This window comes from Cydia fagiglandana, chromosome 16 (assembly GCF_963556715.1).
Source record: "Cydia fagiglandana chromosome 16, ilCydFagi1.1, whole genome shotgun sequence".
In the NCBI taxonomy this organism is placed as follows: Eukaryota; Metazoa; Arthropoda; class Insecta; order Lepidoptera; family Tortricidae; genus Cydia; species Cydia fagiglandana.
The window spans coordinates 13,583,478-13,604,209 of NC_085947.1; the positions used below are offsets into that span (position 1 = coordinate 13,583,478).

At 38.2% G+C, this 20,732-nt stretch overlaps 2 protein-coding genes across 3 annotated transcripts in view; one reads left to right on the forward strand and one right to left on the reverse strand.

The window, feature by feature from the left end:
• LOC134672102 (uncharacterized) overlaps nucleotides 1-1,466 on the reverse strand; it is a 52,623-nt gene extending 51,157 nt beyond the window's left edge. For both annotated transcript variants that reach the window (XR_010099299.1, XM_063530014.1), the window contains exon 1: nucleotides 1,281-1,466. The gene's annotated coding sequence lies outside the window, so the exon portion shown is untranslated. The remainder of the gene's footprint in view (nucleotides 1-1,280) is intronic.
• LOC134672117 (probable beta-hexosaminidase fdl) overlaps nucleotides 1-20,732 on the forward strand; it is a 183,678-nt gene that overhangs the window by 129,212 nt on the left and 33,734 nt on the right. The gene's annotated exons all lie outside the window — the stretch shown is intronic.

Here is a 20,732-nt window from a genome sequence, read left to right on the forward strand (position 1 = left end):
ATTTCATCATTCACTTGCATTCGTTTCATATCATCTCTCACACAGTCCATCCACCTTTTCCTCCGTTTTCCTTTCCTCGTACTTCCCTCCACATTCATTCGTAATACCTTTCTCGTCACATGACTTTCATACCTCCGCATCACATGCCCGCACCACGCTAGGCGATTTGCCCTTACTTTTCCTGTTACGGGTGCAACTTTCAGGCTTCCTCTTATAACTTCTATGAAATTATGACGTATAAATAACACTTGCACTGCGTGGGCTATAAAATCGGCTGCAGACTTTTTTGGTCCGACTCTACCACCAAACCACTGTCAACCAACTTACCCTAGCCGGTAGTTTCATAAATATGTCTTATTACTTATTACCTACATTTTGACATGTTTGCATAGTAAAAGCGTGTACATATTTATCATCGTAACCGTACATTGTAACATAACAAAGTAACATTGCAGAGTGCCTGTTGGAACGACTATCTATAAAAGTTATCGTTTACACGTGGTCTCATTTACATACAGGTTTTATCAATATTTTTTCGTCGTAATGAAAAACCCGGTAAGTTGTACTTTAAATGTCTAAGAGTTCATTTCATTATATTTAAGTAGTACTTTAATAATTTTGAATTAAGTAATTTCTCAAATTGTTGCCATTCTTGAACTTAGACTACATTATTATATTTGGAATTGGATTCGCTTAAAGAATTAGTACCTATTGCGTTACATTGTATCGGATACCAGTGGGGGATATATTTTTAATTTACTTATTTTAAGTTTTTCTATGTTTAGATACCTGTAGTTTTTAGATTATATAGATAGGTACTCTTTGTGTATTAGTAACGGATGAGATAATAATTCAATAATGCAATAAATATCACAAATTAAATAAGTTTAAGAATTAAATAAGTTTCATGCACATTGTATTAAAGTTGAATTAAGTCGAGTTGATTCTATTTAGAAAATACTTTTAATTTGACAGTGGTTTATTTGCTTTATAACTGTGTTCAGTATGAACGCTTCCCTATAAATCTAGATTTTCTATACATCACCAGCACAATGGATTAACTTAATATTGCTTAAAATAAGTATAGAGTTAGACCAAGAAAAGTCTGCAGCTATTTTAATAGCCCACGCAGTGCAAGTGTTATTTATACGTCTTCATAATTTCATAGAAGTTTGACGTTTAAAATAACACTTGCACTGCGTGAGCTATCAAAATCGCTGCAGACTTTTCTTGACCTAACTCTAGTAAAACCAAAACAAAACGAATACTCCCAAACTAACCTAAACTTTCGTTCAAGCGATGCTCACAAACCTCACACTGTTCGCAACACTCAAAACGCGAGAATTCTAATTTCAAAATTTTATGTAACTTTCTGATCGGTCCAAACGATGTCGAAAAACTTTTCGGAACGGTCCGAACGCACGCGACGCGCACAGCCGAGAGGGCGCGAACGAATGACGCTTGAGGGTGAACCGCCCTCAATACCTGGATTGGTGGAACGTTTGACCAAACGTTTGCAAGGAATTTCAAGTTATATGCGATGTGGACGGCCTTAAATAGATGGTGTGTGGATGGTCGCATTTATTTATAGACAGCCGCATATTCAAGTGGTTCTGGCCTGTGACGTAGATAGAAATAGGATTGCAATATCTTACGTAATTTATGTTATGATGTTGTAATATCTAACTTGACTTAGGTAGGTATATGAATTATAGTTAGGTATTTTTAGCGTTAAAATAATATAAAGTTAGACAATCTTGACGTGTCTTTTTATTGAAAAATAAGTCACGGCAAAATATATAACAATTATGAATCATATAAGATTATTTACAATTTTTTGCTTTCATGAGTAGTTACTGGTTTTTTAAAAGCGTTTTTCAAAGTTTTTTTCGCGTTTTTTTAAAAGACACGTCAAGATCGCATAGTCTTTTTTCTAATGCTAAAAATACGAACTATAAGGAAAGTCTAGGTCAAATTGTCTGAAGTAATTTTTGCATCAAGCATAAAATGCAATTCTGTTTACTTAACTTGTTCTTCAAGTCGTTATCAATCCGTTCGGAGTGTTATCTGTGTATTTATATTACTTTTTCAGAGTCACATTCACGTTCAATAAGTGCGGTAGTGTTTTATGGTGAACGAAACTATACTATTAAAATTTCGTAAGACTTTAGTTAAACGGGCTTCAGAATGCCGACTTATAACAATAAGTTCGTAATACCGGGAGCGTTCACGGTATTCGAAATTTAAAAGTCGTCAGCAGTTCGATTTTTAAATTCAATCTTTAAATTAGGAATGTGACGTGATTGTTGACAAAGTTTACGTGCGTCCAGCGTTGGCGTATTGGCGATTATTGGCGCTCCATGTCGCCAATGTAGGAGTTTCGCTTCCCGACACTCCTCCGAGCGGTCGTCCCGTCTCGCCCGAGGTAAGCATTATTATTATTACTTACACACTCTTTTTCTAAAAGAACGTAAGTTTATATTGAATCGATGTGCACTTACGCTCTTTTGTTCTCGTTATAAGCGCAGAAGTTTCTTCGGAATTTATTTCCTAAGCCCTTTTAGAATTAAACTGATTTCTTAGTGACTTCGTAGACTCTGAGTATAGTAGAGTTTTAGACTAAGAAAAGTCTGCATCGATTTCGATAGGCCACGCAGTGAAAGTGTTATTTATACGTCATAATTTCACAGAAGTTTGACGTTTTTAAATTAACACTTGTAATGCGTAGGCTATCAAAATCGCTGCAGACTTCTCTAGAAGTTTTTGATTTGTATTACTAAAATTATATCTCGTTAACGTCATTTAATTTTTTACTCGCGCCTGCATTTCGCTCGTACTTGTCCGTACATTTATTGGTGCGAGCGAGACGCACGGGCGAATGAGAATAAAATGACATCATTTTGTTGTCAAAACGTAAGTTTGAATTGGCATCATATCATATCATATCATATCATTTATTCAGTAATGGTCATACATTGTCATTTATATATACAATTCACTTAATGAACTAAGGATAGTAGAATTAACTAAAAAAATTACATGTCAATTTGCATAATAAAAGATGGAATGTTCATATTTTTATATAAGTAAAAAATAAATGTCAGGTCTCATTGCCCTCGTTAATAAACTCATTTAGGGAGTAATAGGCCTTCCGAACCAATAAACATTTTAAGCGTGAGTTAAAACCCGAAATGGTGTTCATGTTTTTAATGTCACATGGGATGTTATTGTAAATCTTAGTGCCAACTACGTGTATACTATTGCCAGTCTTCCTAAGGCGATGAGTGGGCTGGTCCAAGTCATGCTGGCGAATGTCCCGGAATCTTTTGCTGTTCCACTGTTTCTTGGGGAACGAAGACAAGTTCGCTCGGACGTACTTTGCCACCTCGAGAATAAACAGGGAGGGGAGTGTTAAAATACGGAAATTAATGAAAAGTTGGCGGGCAGGTGTATCTGGGGCAACTCTCGCCATTGTCCTAATAATCTTTTTTTGGATGACAAATGGCCGGTCTCTGTCTGCAGCGAGGCCCCACAGCTCTAATCCGTATGACAGGACTGAATGGACATACGCGTAGTAGGCCTTGACAATGTTTGGGCGTGACAGGTAGGGCACAAGGCGAGAAATGACGAAATGTGCAGAACTTAATTTGGCGCACACCTTATCGATTTGACATTGCCATTGAAGGCCTCGGTCAAAGATGAAACCTACAAAACATGCGTCATTAGTTGTCGGCAGGGGCACATTTTCGACATTTACCTGCATAGGCTGTTTACCTATATTATCGGTAGAAGTAGCTACAGGTTGTTTAAGATCAAACTCTAACAGCTTTGTCTTATCTAGATTTAGGATCATTCCGTTTGCCCGAAACCACTCTAAAACTCTACAGGTGACAGATTGGACGTTCTCACACAGTTGTGCTCTATTTTCCGCGTTTACTATAGCGCAAATATCGTCGGCATACATGACAAAATCAACCGCAGGTGAGTCATAGGGGAGATCGTTCATAAGTAGAACAAACAGGTTATTACCTACGTTAGACCCCTGGGGAACTGATCTATCACCGATCGGCTCAGCTGCTGACCTCTCACTATTCACCTCCACAGCCTGATATCGATTCGCTAAGAAGGAAGTAATGATCGCGAGTGGTATACCACGGACACCATAATGCTCGAGTTTGTTTGCGATAAGTCCGTGGTCTACCAGATCAAAAGCGCGCGATAAGTCAAAAAATACGGCAGCCACCCGCCTCCTGCCTTCCAAGTGACATAAAACGGTACGTAGCAAATGGCGAGCCGCACCGGTCGTCGACCTACCGGCCTGGTAGGCGTATTGCTGTCTGCAGAGGCTGTCCCTTTTTCTCAAAAAACGCATAAGGCGATCACAAACCCCCAACTCGAACACCTTTGAGACTACAGGGACCAGCGAAATAGGCCTATAATTTTTTAGTTCCGTTTTACTACCTTTCCCTTTGTATACCGGTGTGACCTTTATTTTTTTAAGGGACTCAGGGTAGGTGCCGTTGTTTGCGGAGTTATTAAATTGGTGGCAAAGTGCTTGCAAGGCGCAAGCCGGCAAAACGCGTAAGGTATGAGCTGGCAGGCCATAGATGTCTTTCGTATCCTTAGGTTTAATGCGCATTATCAATTTCACCAGTTCCTCTACGCTAAAGGGTACGAAAAACATACACTCCATCACCAGGGGCACACCACAACGTAAAAAATGCATCGCCTTAGCAATATCAGGCCGCAACGGAGTATCACGGACCACGGACAAGTAGTATGCATTAAGCGAGTCCGCCAGCTGCACGTCGCTGCCGGCCGCGCCACACACAGAGTTTCGCAATACGGCGAACGAGTCACTACTTTGAATGCTTTTATTCGTTTGAGTTTGAATCATACACCATAGCGATCTAGAGGTGTTTGTGCCCTGAGATATGGATTCATTCAAAAATTCCCGCTTTGTTTTTCTAAGAAGGCTGTTATGCCTACATTTGTAGGCTAAAATGAAATTTATAAGTTGTATATTTTTGGGGTAAAATTTTTGTAGCATAATTAATAATTGTAAAAATTCGTTGCTTTTTTCAGTTAAGTTGTTAGACCAATATTTATTCTTATTTGATAACATGACTTTTTTAATGGGGCAATGGGCATTTAGTTTATCTACTAAAACGCTTAAAAGGCTATTGAAATTTAAATTATCGCTATTTAAAAAGGTTGACCAATTATATTGTCGAATTGAGTCAAGGAAGTTATTCATTCTTGATTGTGAAGTTAACCTTTTTTTAGCATGTCGGGTAACTTGTTTAAAATCTCTTATAGTCACTTCCACAGCCACGGCACGGTGGTCACTTATAGCGAGATCTAACGGGAATGTTTTGACCGATTCTTTCGCCAAATCAGTATAAGCATGATCTAGGCATGTCCTGGACGATCCCTGGATTCGAGTAGGAAAACTGACAATTGAGTGTATATTAAAGAGATTCAGAAGGCCCATTAACTGACGTTTATGAGTAGATCTTTGCAAAAGATCGATATTTATGTCGCCCATCATTAGAATGTACGAATCCTCATTAATTATTTTTAATAATAACAATTCTAATTGAGTTAAAAATATAGTAAGGTCTCCCTCAGTATTCGAGCGATAAATACATAATACAACTAAATTGGTCTCAATTAGTTGAACCGCGGCTATTTCGATATGCATTTCGATCGAGAAACTACAAAGGTCACTCCTTTCAAGTAATGTCACACTATTATGCGCGTAAACACACACTCCACCGTGTCGCCGAGTAGAACGCGAGAATGACGAGATAAGGTTGTAATTCATTATATTTGTAACGCTTATTTCATTAGCTACCAACCAATGTTCTGTCATTAAAAGTAGGTCACATTTTAAAGTAGATTTAAGCAACGACTCAATATTGCATACTTTGTTACGCAAACATTGGACATTTTGCTGGATAATTCGCAATTGTTTACATTTGTTTCTTGACGCATGAGCGGGATCAGCTGGTGTAATTACAGATGTCGGAGTTGTTGTAGTTTGTTTGTTATGATGCGTCGGAGCGGGGGGAGACCGCGGGTGCGGTAGCAGTGCCTTATGTGCGAGTGGGTTCGACGTTACTGCCGTCTTGTTCTCCCCGCCGCTTGCGGGGGCGCACAAGAAACCACTCGGAGATGCGAACGCGCGGGGGCCACACTGTCGGCGAATTGAAACGCTCGAAAAGATTCTCGGGTATTCCAATTATGAAAGATGCATGTCTGGTCGAGTTTATAGTGCGTTTCTCAACATAATAATCGACACTATTTGCAGTTTTCTTCAAAAAGTTAGTCACATTTTCGACCGTTGTGTCAGGTTGAAATGACCATGCCTGAATATATTTTAATCGCTCAACCGTTTTCAGGTCGTCGTCCTCCTTTCCAGCTCCTACGATAATTTCCCGTTTTTGATGTTTGCGTTTATTCTTCCTACTCGTTACTAATTGAAAGTCATTGAGTGGTTCAGATTGCGATTCATCCATGGGCGGTGAAATTCCATCACTGGGCGTTGGCATCGGTGAATTAAAAGTATCAGCCGCAGTTTCGATCGCTGATTTAGTGGCCGTGCTCGATGGAGTGCTCGTGACGGATCGGCTCGATTCGGGTGTTGTACATGCAGGTATAACGGCGTCACGGCGACATCCTCGTGTTCGTCGCGACTCTAGTTTCGGTTAATTACTGCGAACGCGAACGATCGACAGCAGCTGACTTTGAAGGTTAGACGGACGTATTAGCGACGGAATAAGTGCTTAATTTAAGTTTCATCATGAACTAAAATATTTTTGAAGTGAAAACTTCTTTAGCGGCGCTGTGCACTTTTTGTGATGGGGAAAAAATGTTAAACTCGCGACAGGTCACGTGACCGTAAGATTCGTAAGACGTAAGACGGACACGTGACCTGATCGAAAAACTGTTATAATGTCATTGAGTTTTCACTTCTGCCGGGACTCCCGGAGTGCAACCCTTTTTTTAATGTTTACGGACATTTACATTGACCAGAATTAACAGATTTTGAAGAACAGTCAACCAGAATTCAGTAGCCAATGTAACCATAGATATATATCCCGGAAATTCCCTCAGTCTCTGATCACAGTCGCGATATCCCTTATAGTCTGCATCTTCAGGTATTTAAATAAATGTAAACAGTTAATTTGTACATTTTCGGGTAGTTATAACATTTATTAGTTAACCAACATATCGACCCTACTTTAACCTACGTTTGATCGCGTAATGTTTTCATCTACCCTCAACTGGCTTAAGTAGCCATTTGAGGGTAGATTTTGTTTACTTTTATTTAAATACCTAAAGATACAGACTTTAGATAAGATAACTCCTGTAGACTTCAATATACAGGGTGATTCATGAGCATACCTCGCAATCGAGTTAGCAAAACCGTAGCAGTTGCACATTAAGGTTGACGCATATATACGTATTTACTAAGTCAAATACAAAAACTATGACACTTTGACTACCGAGAACCCGCCTGGTAGGCACTCGTAATGTTTGCTCAGATGCCGGACAACCCGCCCAGCGGGTTGTTTTGTACGCAGATATAGACGACCGGTTTCTGGGGTAGTGCGCCGTTTTTTGCCCGGTTGCGAAAGTGTTAAATTAATTATTTAAGATCTGTTTGCGTGTGATTACGCTGAATAAGGTATTTACATCCTTGTGCTATACACACATCATTACGTTATAAGTCGGTAGAATTTATTTTGTATTTCAAATTAAGAGTCAACAAATTGAGATCAAATAAACAAAAATTTAAAGAAGTAATTTAATAATTGACTTTCCTGAAACACAAATTTAACTTTAAAATTTAAAAAATAGTGACTATGTTATCATGAGTCATGATGATGATTCATGACATATTAACGCTAACCTTTACATTCAACTGTCATTTGCTACGGTTTTGCTAGCTCGATTGCGAGGTGCCTATGTTCATGAGACGTGAGCAGGACTAATCCTGCACACTCAGTAACTGATAATTGATCGATCACCGTCGTATTTAGTTGACCCAACCACACTTTTTCCTATTTTTTAACTTTTTGGTGAGGGCAAATTATTTCTCTACAATCATGGTCACCCTACAAGACCTAATTAATAAACTTAAAACCTCTTTAACGTAATGACAGCATTTTGATTACGAAATTGAAACTATTTGAAACTGTTAAACTTGAGTGAGATACGAGTTTTCAAAAGTAACCAGACCGTGATGACAATGATGACATTCAATTTGACACGGAATATCGGTAGTTTAGTATTCTAATTCTAGGGTGACCATGCATGTCGTAAATAAATTAATAACTTTTTTTTTTCAACTAGACTACAAAATGTACGTTAACCTCACTGATACTGATACGAAACAGTTGCTTATAATTTACGAAATGCGCAGTGTTAGTCCTGCTCACGTCTCCTGAATCACCCTGTATACACAGAATGCCGACTTATAACAATAAGTTCGTAATACCGGGAGCGTTCACGGTATTCGAAATTTAAAAGTCGTCAGCAGTTCGATTTTTAAATTCAATCTTTAAATTAGGAATGTGACGTGATTGTTGACAAAGTTTACGTGCGTCCAGCGTTGGCGTATTGGCGATTATTGGCGCTCCATGTCGCCAATGTAGGAGTTTCGCTTCCCGACACTCCTCCGAGCGGTCGTCCCGTCTCGCCCGAGGTAAGCATTATTATTATTACTTACCCACTCTTTTTCTAAAAGAACGTAAGTTTATATCGAATCGATGTGCACTTACGCGCTTTTGTTCTCGTTATAAGCGCAGAAATTTCTACGGAATTTATTTCCTAAGCCCTTTTAGAATTAAGCTGATTTCTTAGTGACTTCGTAGACTCTTTGAGTATAGTAGAATTTTAGACTAGGAAAAGTCTGAATCGATTTCGATAGGCCACGCAGTAAAAGTGTTATTTATACGTCATAATTTCACAGAAGTTTGACGTTTAAAATAACACGTACTGCGTAGGCTATCGAAATCGCTGCAGACTTTTCTTGGTCTAACTCTAGAAGTTTTTGATTTGTATTACTAAAATTATATCTCGTTAACGTCATTTAATTTTTCACTCGCGCGTGCATTGCGCTCGTACTTGTCCGTACCTACATGTAACTATTGGTGCGAGCGAGACGCACGGGCGAATGAGAATAAAATGACATCATTTTGTTGTCAAAACGTAAGTTTGAATTTATCTCCTCGTGTCCATCGCGGGTCTAGGACATTAGTTAATTACTGCGAACGCGAACGATCGACAGCAGCTGACTTTGAAGGTTAGACGGACGTATTAGCGACGGAATAAGTGCTTAATTTAAGTTTCATCATGAACTAAACTATTTTTGAAGAGAAAACTTCTTTAGCGGCGCTGTGCACTTTTTGTGATGGGGAAAAAATGCTAAACTCGCGACAGGTCACGTGACCGTAAGATTCGTAACACGTAAGACGGACACGTGACCTGATCGAAAAACTGTTACAATGTCATTGAGTTTTCACTTCTGCCGGGACTCCCGGAGTGCAACCCTTTTTTTTAATGTTTACGGACATTTACATTGACCAGAATTAACAGATTTTGAAGAACAGTCAACCAGAATTCAGTAGCCAATGTAACCATAGATATATATCCCGGAAATTCCCTCAGTCTCTGACCACAGTCGCGATATCCCTTATAGTCTGCATCTTCAGGTATTTAAATAAATGTAAACAATTAATTTGTAAATATTAAATATTCGGGTAGTTATAACATTTATTAGTTAACCAACATATCGACCCTACTTTAACCTACGTTTGATCGTTTAATGTTTTCATCTACCCTCAACTGGCTTAAGTAGCCATTTGAGGGTAGATTTTGTTTACTTTTATTTAAATACCTAAAGATACAGACTTTAGATAAGATAACTCCTGTAGACTTCAATATACAGGGTGATTCATGAGCATACCTCGCAATCGAGTTAGCAAAACCGTAGCAGTTGCACATTAAGGTTGACGCATATATACGTATTTACTAAGTCAAATACAAAAACTATGACACTTTGACTACCGAGAACCCGCCTGGTAGGCACTCGTAATGTTTGCTCAGATGCCGGACAACCCGCCCAGCGGGTTGTTTTGTACGCAGATATAGACGACCGGTTTCTGGGGTAGTGCGCCATTTTTTGCCCGGTTGCGAAAGTGTTAAATTAATTATTTAAGATCTGTTTGCGTGTGATTACGCTGAATAAGGTATTTACATCCTTGTGCTATACACACATCATTACGTTATAAGTCGGTAGAATTTATTTTGTATTTCAAATTAAGAGTCAACAAATTGAGATCAAATAAACAAAAATTTAAAGAAGTAATTTAATAATTTACTTTCCTGAAACACAAATTTAACTTTAAAATTTAAAAAATAGTGACTATGTTATCATGAGTCATGATGATGATTCATGACATATTAACGCTAACCTTTACATTCAACTGTCATTTGCTACGGTTTTGCTAGCTCGATTGCGAGGTGCCTATGTTCATGAGACGTGAGCAGGACTAATCCTGCACACTCAGTAACTGATAATTGATCGATCACCGTCGTATTTAGTTGACCCAACCACACTTTTTCCTATTTTTTAACTTTTTGGTGAGGGCAAATTATTTCTCTACAATCATGGTCACCCTACAAGACCTAATTAATAAACTTAAAACCTCTTTAACGTAATGACAGCATTTTGATTACGAAATTGAAACTAATTGAAACTGTTAAACTTGAGTGAGATACGAGTTTTCAAAAGTAACCAGACCGTGATGACAATGATGACATTCAATTTGACACAGAATATCGGTAGTTTAGTATTCTAATTCTAGGGTGACCATGCATGTCGTAAATAAATTAATAACTTTTTTTTTTTTCAACTAGACTACAAAATGTACGTTAACCTCACTGATACTCATACGAAACAGTTGCTTATAATTTACGAAATGCGCAGTGTTAGTCCTGCTCACGTCTCCTGAATCACCCTGTATACACATAATGTAATATCAGTGAAAACGACAGCCAACGGCCGATAATGGTAGTTGAAAAGCTTATCTTAAACCAATTTTAGTTTATAGGTATTTGCTACTGTAAGTTGACTGATTGATAGATAGTATTGTGTATTGACGATAAATGTTATCACGGCTTACAATTTACTTAGTCATTTTTATCAATGCGATTAAATTAGCTTTTACTCTAATAGTGCGAGATTCATTATCGAATATTTGTTATTGTTATTGCTACTTTAAAATGCAAGTCATAGTAACGAAAACAAACAGAAAAGTGGTGGTCATCTACGCTATATGCATCAATTTATATTATAATGGATTAAAAGGTCTCTTTATGCAAATTCGGTAACCCCATCAATATGTACAGATGTAGTGCATAATTCTTTTCCATCGTATTTTCTCGGAAACGTTCGTATTTGTCACGCTGTCAACCTCAATACTTTTTGTACCGAGACTAGACTGATTGAAATAACAAGACACATTCGTACATTTCCGTAAAAATAGGATGGAAAATAATTACGCGCTACATCTTTATTTACATATGTACAAGTAGGTACTCGTCGACAATAAATGTAGACTAATAAATATAAAAAGTAGTTAGGTAGGTACTATATGTAAAACAACACCTATTATTTACACAGTTTTCTATAACAAACAGTACCTATCATATTTTGTAGAAGGTACCTACCTACAGTGGAATCCGTTTATTATGACTCCGCTTAAATACTGACCAACTGCTTACTATGACGTAATTACTGTGCGAAGTTTGGTTTTCATATAAAATTCTTTGTGACAAGGTCGGATAAAATGACTTCGCTTGTAGTGATAAATCGCTTACTATGACGTATAAGTCCTATTATTATGAAATTATGTCCGGTTATACTGACACATTCGCTGGCTTTCGTAGCCTCTCTCTGTGAGGACGTTTGGTGCGTGCGGTGTTTTAGTTTTGTTTCTCAGTGACAAGTTGATAATTAGTACAAGGTTGGTAAAATTCATCTCTGACAAAGGATTTTGAGATTAATTTGGAAAAATAACAAAAATAAGAAGTTAATCAACTATGCTTTATAATATGACATCCGCTTAGTATGACGGATTTGTCACTTCCCTTCGATGTCATTATAAGCGGATTCTACTGTACTTGAGTTAGATTCTTTAACGCATTTTCATGGTAAAAAGCCTGTTTAAAAAAAGTGAGACTTAATGAATGAGGTTCCACAATATAAAGGTCGCGCACACGAGCTAATCAGCGGACGTCTTAATTGAAACCACGTGTGATACTAGTAGTGGTGTGCACTGACTCGCACGCGAGTTGAATTACATTGCGGTATTTGATCGGTCGGCTGAATTGTTGTAACCTCAATAGTCCGCAATGTAACTTAAATCGATGCGAGTTCGCGCGCCGTCTAAATGAGCCTTTATATTTTCAGTGATAACCTCCGATACCAATAAGCAAGAAAACAGGTATTTATCCAAAGCGTTAGGGAACAATTTACAGATGTAGTGTATAATCCTTAACCATCGTATTTTCTCGGAAACGTTCGTATTTGTAATGCTACTTCAGTCAACGTCAGTACTTTTTGTATTGAGTCTGTTTGTAATAGCATGACACGTTCGTTTCGGTGAAAATACCTACGTGACCTACCTATAGTTCGTTTTTTGTGGCATTAGAAATAAGGTAAACAATCTTGATGTGTCTTTTAATTGAAAAACACATTTACACACATTTCACAACGGCAAATATGTAACAATTATGAATCTAATACGATCAATAATTTATATTCTTCTGCTTTCACAAGTAATAGTTATTGATTTTTAAAAAGCGTTTTTCAATTAAAAGACATGTCAAGATTGCTTGTTACCTTCTTCCAAGTTCTTTCTAATGCTAAAAAAACGAACTATAAAGGATTATGCACTACGTCTGTATACCATCGCTTCGTATAATTTGGACTATTTGGAGGTACCAAGTAATGAGAACATTGGCGTTAACGAGCCTCCTTGCCCGAACGGACCTTGGAAAATATAGTACAAAATAATGTCCCGAGAAAAAGTCAATATTCCCGGCACCTAACAGGAATGTTAGGTACCTACATTATTCTTGGCACATCACTAGTTGCACGCTTTATGTGCACTTTGCGTGCAATCAGTAATAGATTAGAGGAGCGAGGGTTGCGTAGGCTTGTATGCATTGATTTATAGCTCATGAGCTATGAGAATTTAAAACAATATACCTAAATATAGTAACATATAAACGTACTGATACACTTTATCGTGTCTGACTAGTGGTATTTTAAATAGAATGCCAAACTTGCCTTTTTCGAACTAGGCGACCTAAATATCTGTTATATGGTACGTACACTTGCTCTATGTAAGTACATCATCTCCTCCTATCCGATTTCGGCCAGAGCGACTGCGTTCTACTGCTGAGAGCGTCGCTGGTGCGCTGTTAGGTGACTGACATAGCCAATTTTTGCATCGAATGTGCGAAGCGACCACATCACTCACTGCCGATCAGCACCTTTCCGACATAATTGTAAAATATGGCCGCGCTTAGCGTCGAATTCTGTGCACCGCTAGGTTAGTGGTAGGTACCGTCACCAAACTGTAGTCTAATACTACAACTAACTATGCTACCTTTTTGGTTTTGTCTGGGCTTTCTCTTCCATTTCTGAAAATATTTTGCCTCAGAACTGCGTCATTCAATTAGTACCTACTTAGTCAAACCTAAACGAAGATATCTGTGTCCCATTTGGATCATAGTTGGGAAGTTTTACGGTATCTAAAGACGCGTCTGAAGTTTAAAAGTTGTATATCTGAAATTTATTAACTCATTTTGTTTCTATTGTTAATTTCATTTTATTTCTCCCGCGTACACACTGTCTTATCTGTAAGAAAAGATCCCCTTATCATAACATGAAAGACTGATGGTAAAAATCCGCTTATCCTACAACGTGTCGCCATTCTTCATCGGTCCGTGACGTGGCACGTTCCCTGTCATCCGTCAACTATACACGTCTTGACCCGACTAGATAACGTACAATGGGCTCTCATGTGTCCTCTATACTGGCTGTGAACAGGTTTACACCTTTACAAATACCTTTTAAACATCGCTAAAGATGTGGTTAGAGTTTACAAAATTAGATATTGAGTGGTTTAGAGTATTTAATAACTGGAGTGGCCATTGAGAGCTTACCTCTCTGCCGAAAAATTTGCACAATTGTGCAAACTTTTGTATTGACTGACATGGGTTATGTATATCGAGGCCCACTTAAAATGTATATAATGTAGCTAAGTAAAAGATTCTCTCAAAATTTAAGGTTTATGTAAACCTACATATTCCTCGGCGATAAACAACGAAGCTTTAGTAAAAGAAGCTTGCTGGCGCGACTTGCCAATATCAATATTGCATTCTTTGGTGTCAGGTTCGCTTTGTCATTCGACTTTCCGGGCATTTTCGTATCTAAAGTGGTTGCTTGCTGCGTGACACGTGCAGGAACCGAATAGGTACCGGTATATTTTTCATACAAATTAATCGGTATTCAATTTCGGTATTACGAATTGTTTATACGACAACGGTTTCACTCACTTGAATTTTTAGTCGCTATTGGCGATGTGTTGTTGTCGTATAAACCATTTAAAATATGTCTCACGAAAGTTTAATATCGATTTTCGGTATTACGGTTATTGATGTATATTTTTGCACTTAATTTAGCTAATTATCCTTACCTAAATATTATTATTTAATGTCAAAGATATATTGTGAATGCTATGAGATATGTGGATTTTTACTTTTAGTTATAGGTACCGGTAACGGTCCCTGGCCACGTGTCATCGCTTACATTTTCCCTACTATGGCCCATGGCTGTTGTACTACATCCGTCTCACCGGTAGAAAGAGAAGGAAACACCAGATGTTATTGTACGGCGCTACTCGTGCGTGATTTTCATACGGCACGCTTTTACTCAACTATCGCTCCGATTCGCGGTTCAGAGGGGCTACCGCGAAAACAGACAGAAATTCGCAAATTGCGAATCTTCCTCTTTTACTCCAATGAAGGCGTAATTAGAGTGACAGAGAAAAATGCCCGCAATTTGCGAACTTCGATTTTAGCGGTTACGGTTACGGTTCGCGGCCCTGATCTATCATAACACCTTCCAACGAATAAAGGATGTAAACGACACTGTTGTTGTCATCGCTTAGATATCTTAGGGCCACTTCCACCATTCACTAACCCGCGGTTAACCCGTTAAACCTGGTGTTACCATGGTTACCAGTACAATTTGACACTGGGTTAACGGTATAACCGGTTAACCCCGGGTTAGTGGAATGGTGCAAGTGGCGCTTAGGGTGGTACGAGTATTCCACCTGTCAAATTTCCTTGTCCTACGTGTTTGCGCTTCACTCTCTCATAAAGCAAAATGTGAGACGCAATACACATTGGTCAAAGAAATTGGATAGGTGGAATACCAACTTAAGCAATTGCCTCCAATGAATCGGTCGTTATAACGAGGTATACCTCAGGACTTGCTGTTTGCGAGCGAGAAAATTCGAATTTGGCGAGAACTTTTAAATTTGAGCAGTGTTTTTAAGCTGTTATTTTAATATTTTAGCGCTTTGATTCACTTTACCGGATCCGAGACCGAATCCGGTGATTTTGGCCGGATCTGGTATCTTGAAAAATGTGCCGGATCCGGCCGGATTACCGGATCCGCCGGACCGGATTGCAATCCCTAACCTCAGGGTAATTTTCTGATTTCTGATCCAACTTGGAAGAAATTTTGCAGCCGCACCCTGCTGCTTTCCGTATTTTTCTGTTCGCTTACCTTACATTTTGGTACGTTCATTCGTTTCTATTTTAGTCTACTTCTTTCGCACTCATGAGATGGTCGGCACACAGCGGAAATGAGAATGTTGAGATGGATGTGTGGAGTGACGAGAAAGGATCGGATTAAGAATGAGTATATAAGGGGAAGTTTGAAAGTAGCACCGGTAACGAAGAAGATGAGGTGTAGTAGGTTAGCGTGGTATGGGCATGTAATGAGGAGGGATGAATGCCATATAGACAAATTAATTTTAGGGATGAATGTTGATGTGTGAAAGAGGATATGTGAAAGAAAGGACTTACTCCTTTGCTGAGGTGACGAAAGATAGAGGCGAATGGAAGAGAAAAAGATGTTGTGCTGACCCCACATAACGTGGGATAAGAGCAGGAAGAAGAGGAAGGAATGGTGATGGCTTCCCTTTTGCACACTTCAATTATGATTAAACGTAAGCGGCATTGTAGATATCAAGTCATCGCTGCCGCTTGGGTATAAGGTTTCAAAATCACACTTTTTTGCACACTCTTTCTCCACTATTTATGGATGAAAGAAAGGAAGGCGGTTCCAGACGAACGCTCGCTCAATGATAAAATAACGATTCAGGCCGCGTAGTCAAAATGCCAATCGCTTACGCTCCGTAGCGATCGAAACGCAACTGTCACTGTCGCACTAATATGGAAGTGTGATAGAGAGACATAATGGTTTTCGTTGTCGAAGCGATAGCGATTGTAACCTTCGCTAGGCCGGCTGGAGCTGTGTGATAAGTTAAGCTGTTTTGTAAATGAAGCAATGGTTGTTTACGTTTCATTAGCGGCTGAAATGAGACACTAGGATCCGAGGAAGTTTTTGCCGGATTAAACGGTGCTTTTAGCTTTTATTTGACTTAAGTTTACGATGTTTGAGGCTAGCATGTATTCAGGTATAGCGTTTGAACGATTGGTTTCTAAAAGCAAGTATACTATAGAGCTACCAGGTTGCCACACGCGTTGGTGCGCCCGTGATGGACTCAACGTCAAACTGTGAAATTATGACGTATAAATAACACTTGCACTGCGTGGACTATCAAAATCGCTGCAGACTTTTCTTGGTCTATAATATTTTTATATCCAAAACTGCCGAAAAACACAAAAGAATATGAAACAAAGGTACTTATTAATTTTATAGGCGTAACAGGTGCTGCCTGAAAGTGAGATTAGATTTTAATTAATTACTGCTCGGAAAGTTATATATGTTAGAAAAATTCAGTTTTTCATAATTTCCTGTATTTTTACTGATAGGAAAATAAAGTAAGGGTATAATTTGTGGTCTTGGGTACAGTGATCAGAAAATCGAAGGGATAAAACATTAAATTAACTTAATGAGGCTTGTTAAGTTTTATGATTTAGAATTTTAGAGTATTTTACAAGCTTTTATTTAGTTTCACCTGATCGTTATCTGTCTGTGTGTAATCAAATTTTGCAAGTTAAATTTGATCCACTTCCCGGTTTCCGATTGAGCTGAAATTTTGCATACATACGTAATAAAACAACGAAACCTAATTGTGTTTGGGGTTCTTAGAATTGTCGATGAGTATTAGTTAAAGAAAGTACAGTCGGCGAGAAAATCTTGTACCAAAAATGAAATTTTTGCCAAAAACTTATTAGAGGTTAGGACATTCACACCTCTCTTAATAAATGTGTTTTTTATGACTTTCCAAAGTTCATTACACGAGTAGGGATTGCAAACCGGATTGATTTTCAATCCGGCCGGATCCGGCCGGATTTTGGCCTCAATCCGGTCGGGTCCGGCCGGACCGGATCCGGTTAGGTATAAGGATATTAAAGTTCATTAAATGACATATTTTTCAAGTTTTATGCGTTATATGAGAAATAAAGGGTATTTTTACAAATTTATTCATAAAACAACAATTTGAAGTTAATAAGAAATAAGTTTTTAACAATAAAATAAAACTATGTATTAAAAAGTGTCACATAGTCAATCTCAAAATAAAAATAAATATTTGAAATCTAAGTCATTTATTAATTTTATTATATTCAATCATGCACATCATTCTGCTTACGTTTCCAATAAAATGATAAATTTGATTAGATTCCAAAGCCTGTTAATGAGATAATTATGGGATGGGAAATGGAACTCCTTGAAATGACAAGTTTTCGTAACTGTTCTTTGATGAAATTATTTGTAACGCTATTTTACTTTTAACCAAAATTGTATGAAATGCGTTCCAATATTATCTTGCTTTCATTTTTTATCCGTGAAAATAGTTTTATAGCCTAAATCACACATAAATAAATAATTCATGAATAAATGAAAATGAAATATTTAGGGACCATCTTATACAGTATATACCTACTCGTAGCTCCAAACCAAGTAAAGCTTGTAATATGGGTACTAGCTAGCTTTAGGTAGTACTACTAGGCGACGATATATATTATATACGATTATACGTATAGTATATTGATAAATACATGCTTATAAATATACTTAGAAAACACCCATAACTCAGGAACAAATATCTGTGTTCATCACACAAATAAATGCCCTTACCGGTATTCAAACCCAGGACCATCGCCTTCATAGGCAGGGTCACTGAATGGTCACTACCCACTAGGCCAGACCGGTCGTTCCAAATGCCTTCCATGACATCTCCATCCTTTAATTTTCACTTCTAATTATTTAAGTAACCGTCGTATCGTGCCGATTCGTGCCACCAACATGAAAGAAGAGAAAATCCTCTTCTGTTCTCAATCAACTTCATATTAAATAACTTCTTATTTTACTAAATTTAGATTTTTTTCATTCGTTCTTTATTCTGTTTAACTTCTTTCTTCTATCCGTCGCCTTGCGTGCGGTGTTTTTTTCTATTTTTCCGGATCCGGTCCGGATCCGATGATTTTAACCGGATCCGGTAGCTTCTAAAAAGTGCCGGATCCGGCCGGATTACCGGATCCGCCGGACCGGTTTGCAATCCCTATACACGAGCTAGTAATTACTAGAATTCCTATGAGCTTTCACACCTCAACTATGAGTACATTGACAGTTAGGAAGTAGTCATTATAAAGTTTCAAATGGACGGCGTTTGCAAACATGGCGTGCAAGTGGCCGCAGATTAGTTAATACCGTAGGAGATACACCAACCTGTCTGGCAAAACATGTTTATCGTTATACAAATAAATGTATTTTCTAAGCATCTCTACAAATGTTGACGCTTAACAGTAGAGAGAGAGCGAGAGAGCTGAAAGATTTCAGAGAAGAGAGTAAGAAGCCAGAAAGGATAGCGATGTTTCCCTGTAATCTTAACGAGCGGGCGCAGCACGGTTCCATTTTTATCGACTATCACTATGCGCGTCCCTTTCGCACTAACATACTTGTTAGAACGTGACAGGCATGGTGATAAGGGATAAAAACGCGACCGTGCTACGCCGCCTGGTTAAGCTAGACGTCAATTACCCCCATCTATACCGGGTGTGGCCTGTAACACGAGCAAATAATTAAAACATAGATTGTACTCCTCAAACGGTGACACTTTTGTTCAACAACTTTTAAGAATTATGAAGTATTTAGACTCCCTATTTTTCATACAAAATAAATATTATCTTCAATGGACGCCATCGCGACGCCATATCATTGTGATTGACGTTGCTTGTCACGCCTTAAACATAACAAAATTCGCAATCCATTGCGTCTTGAATAAACTTTAAAGTATATTAAAAATCATGCGTCATCCGTTTTTTGGCCGTGGCATATCTCGTATACGTATCATTAATCTGCGACAGGGCGTTGACTCGTGTAACGAGACAAATGATCATTTATTAACGAGTGTTAACGCCTTCGGGTGCCGATAGAGAGGGCTGAGCTGTAGTCACAATTTATCTGCTGTTTATTATGTTCTCCTGGTAATTGGCTGTATATGTATAGGTATGTTGATACCCAGCCGCTATACTTAAAAAAAACCGGGCAAGTGCGAGTCGGACTCGCGCACGAAGGGTTCCGTACCATAATGCAAAAAAAAAGCAAAAAAAAAACGGTCACCCATCCAAGTACTGACCACTCCCGACGTTGCTTAACTTTGGTCAAATATCACGTTTGTTGTATGGGAGCCCCATTTAAATCTTTATTTTATTCTGTTTTTAGTATTTGTTGTTATAGCGGCAACAGAAATACATCATCTGTGAAAATTTCAACTGTCTAGCTATCACGGTTCGTGAGATACAGCCTGGTGACAGACAGACAGACGGACGGACGGACAGCGAAGTCTTAGTAATAGGGTCCCGTTTTACCCTTTGGGTACGGAACCCTAATTACTTAAGTAGGTATGTAGGAATTTTACCAAGTGTGTACCTATATTGACTAACTTTAGTTTTCCCTAAACCGGATATAAATGGGATAGCCCTAAGAGCAAGTATAACTAGCGTAGCCACATAGGTATTTCTTTGATATATGTTACACTAATTTCATTTTGACGAGTTGAATAACCAATTAATTATGTAATTATTTATACACGTAAGTAAATTCATATTTGAAATTGAAAAAAAATCATCTTAACGAAGTAAAGTGCTTCTCGCGCGCACCAATACATGAATTCGAGTGAGAAATACATGAAATCAGGATAAGATTTTTAGGGTTCCGTACCCAAAGGGTAAAACGGGACCCTATAACTAAGACTTCGCTGTCCGTCCGTCCGTCCGTCCGTCCGTCTGTCACCAGGCTGTATCTCACGAACCGTGATAGCTAGACAGTTGAAATTTTCACAGATGGTGTATTTCTGTTGCCGCTATAACAACAAATACTAAAAACAGAATAAAATAAAGATTTAAATGGGGCTCCCATACAACAAACGTAATTTTTGACCAAAGTT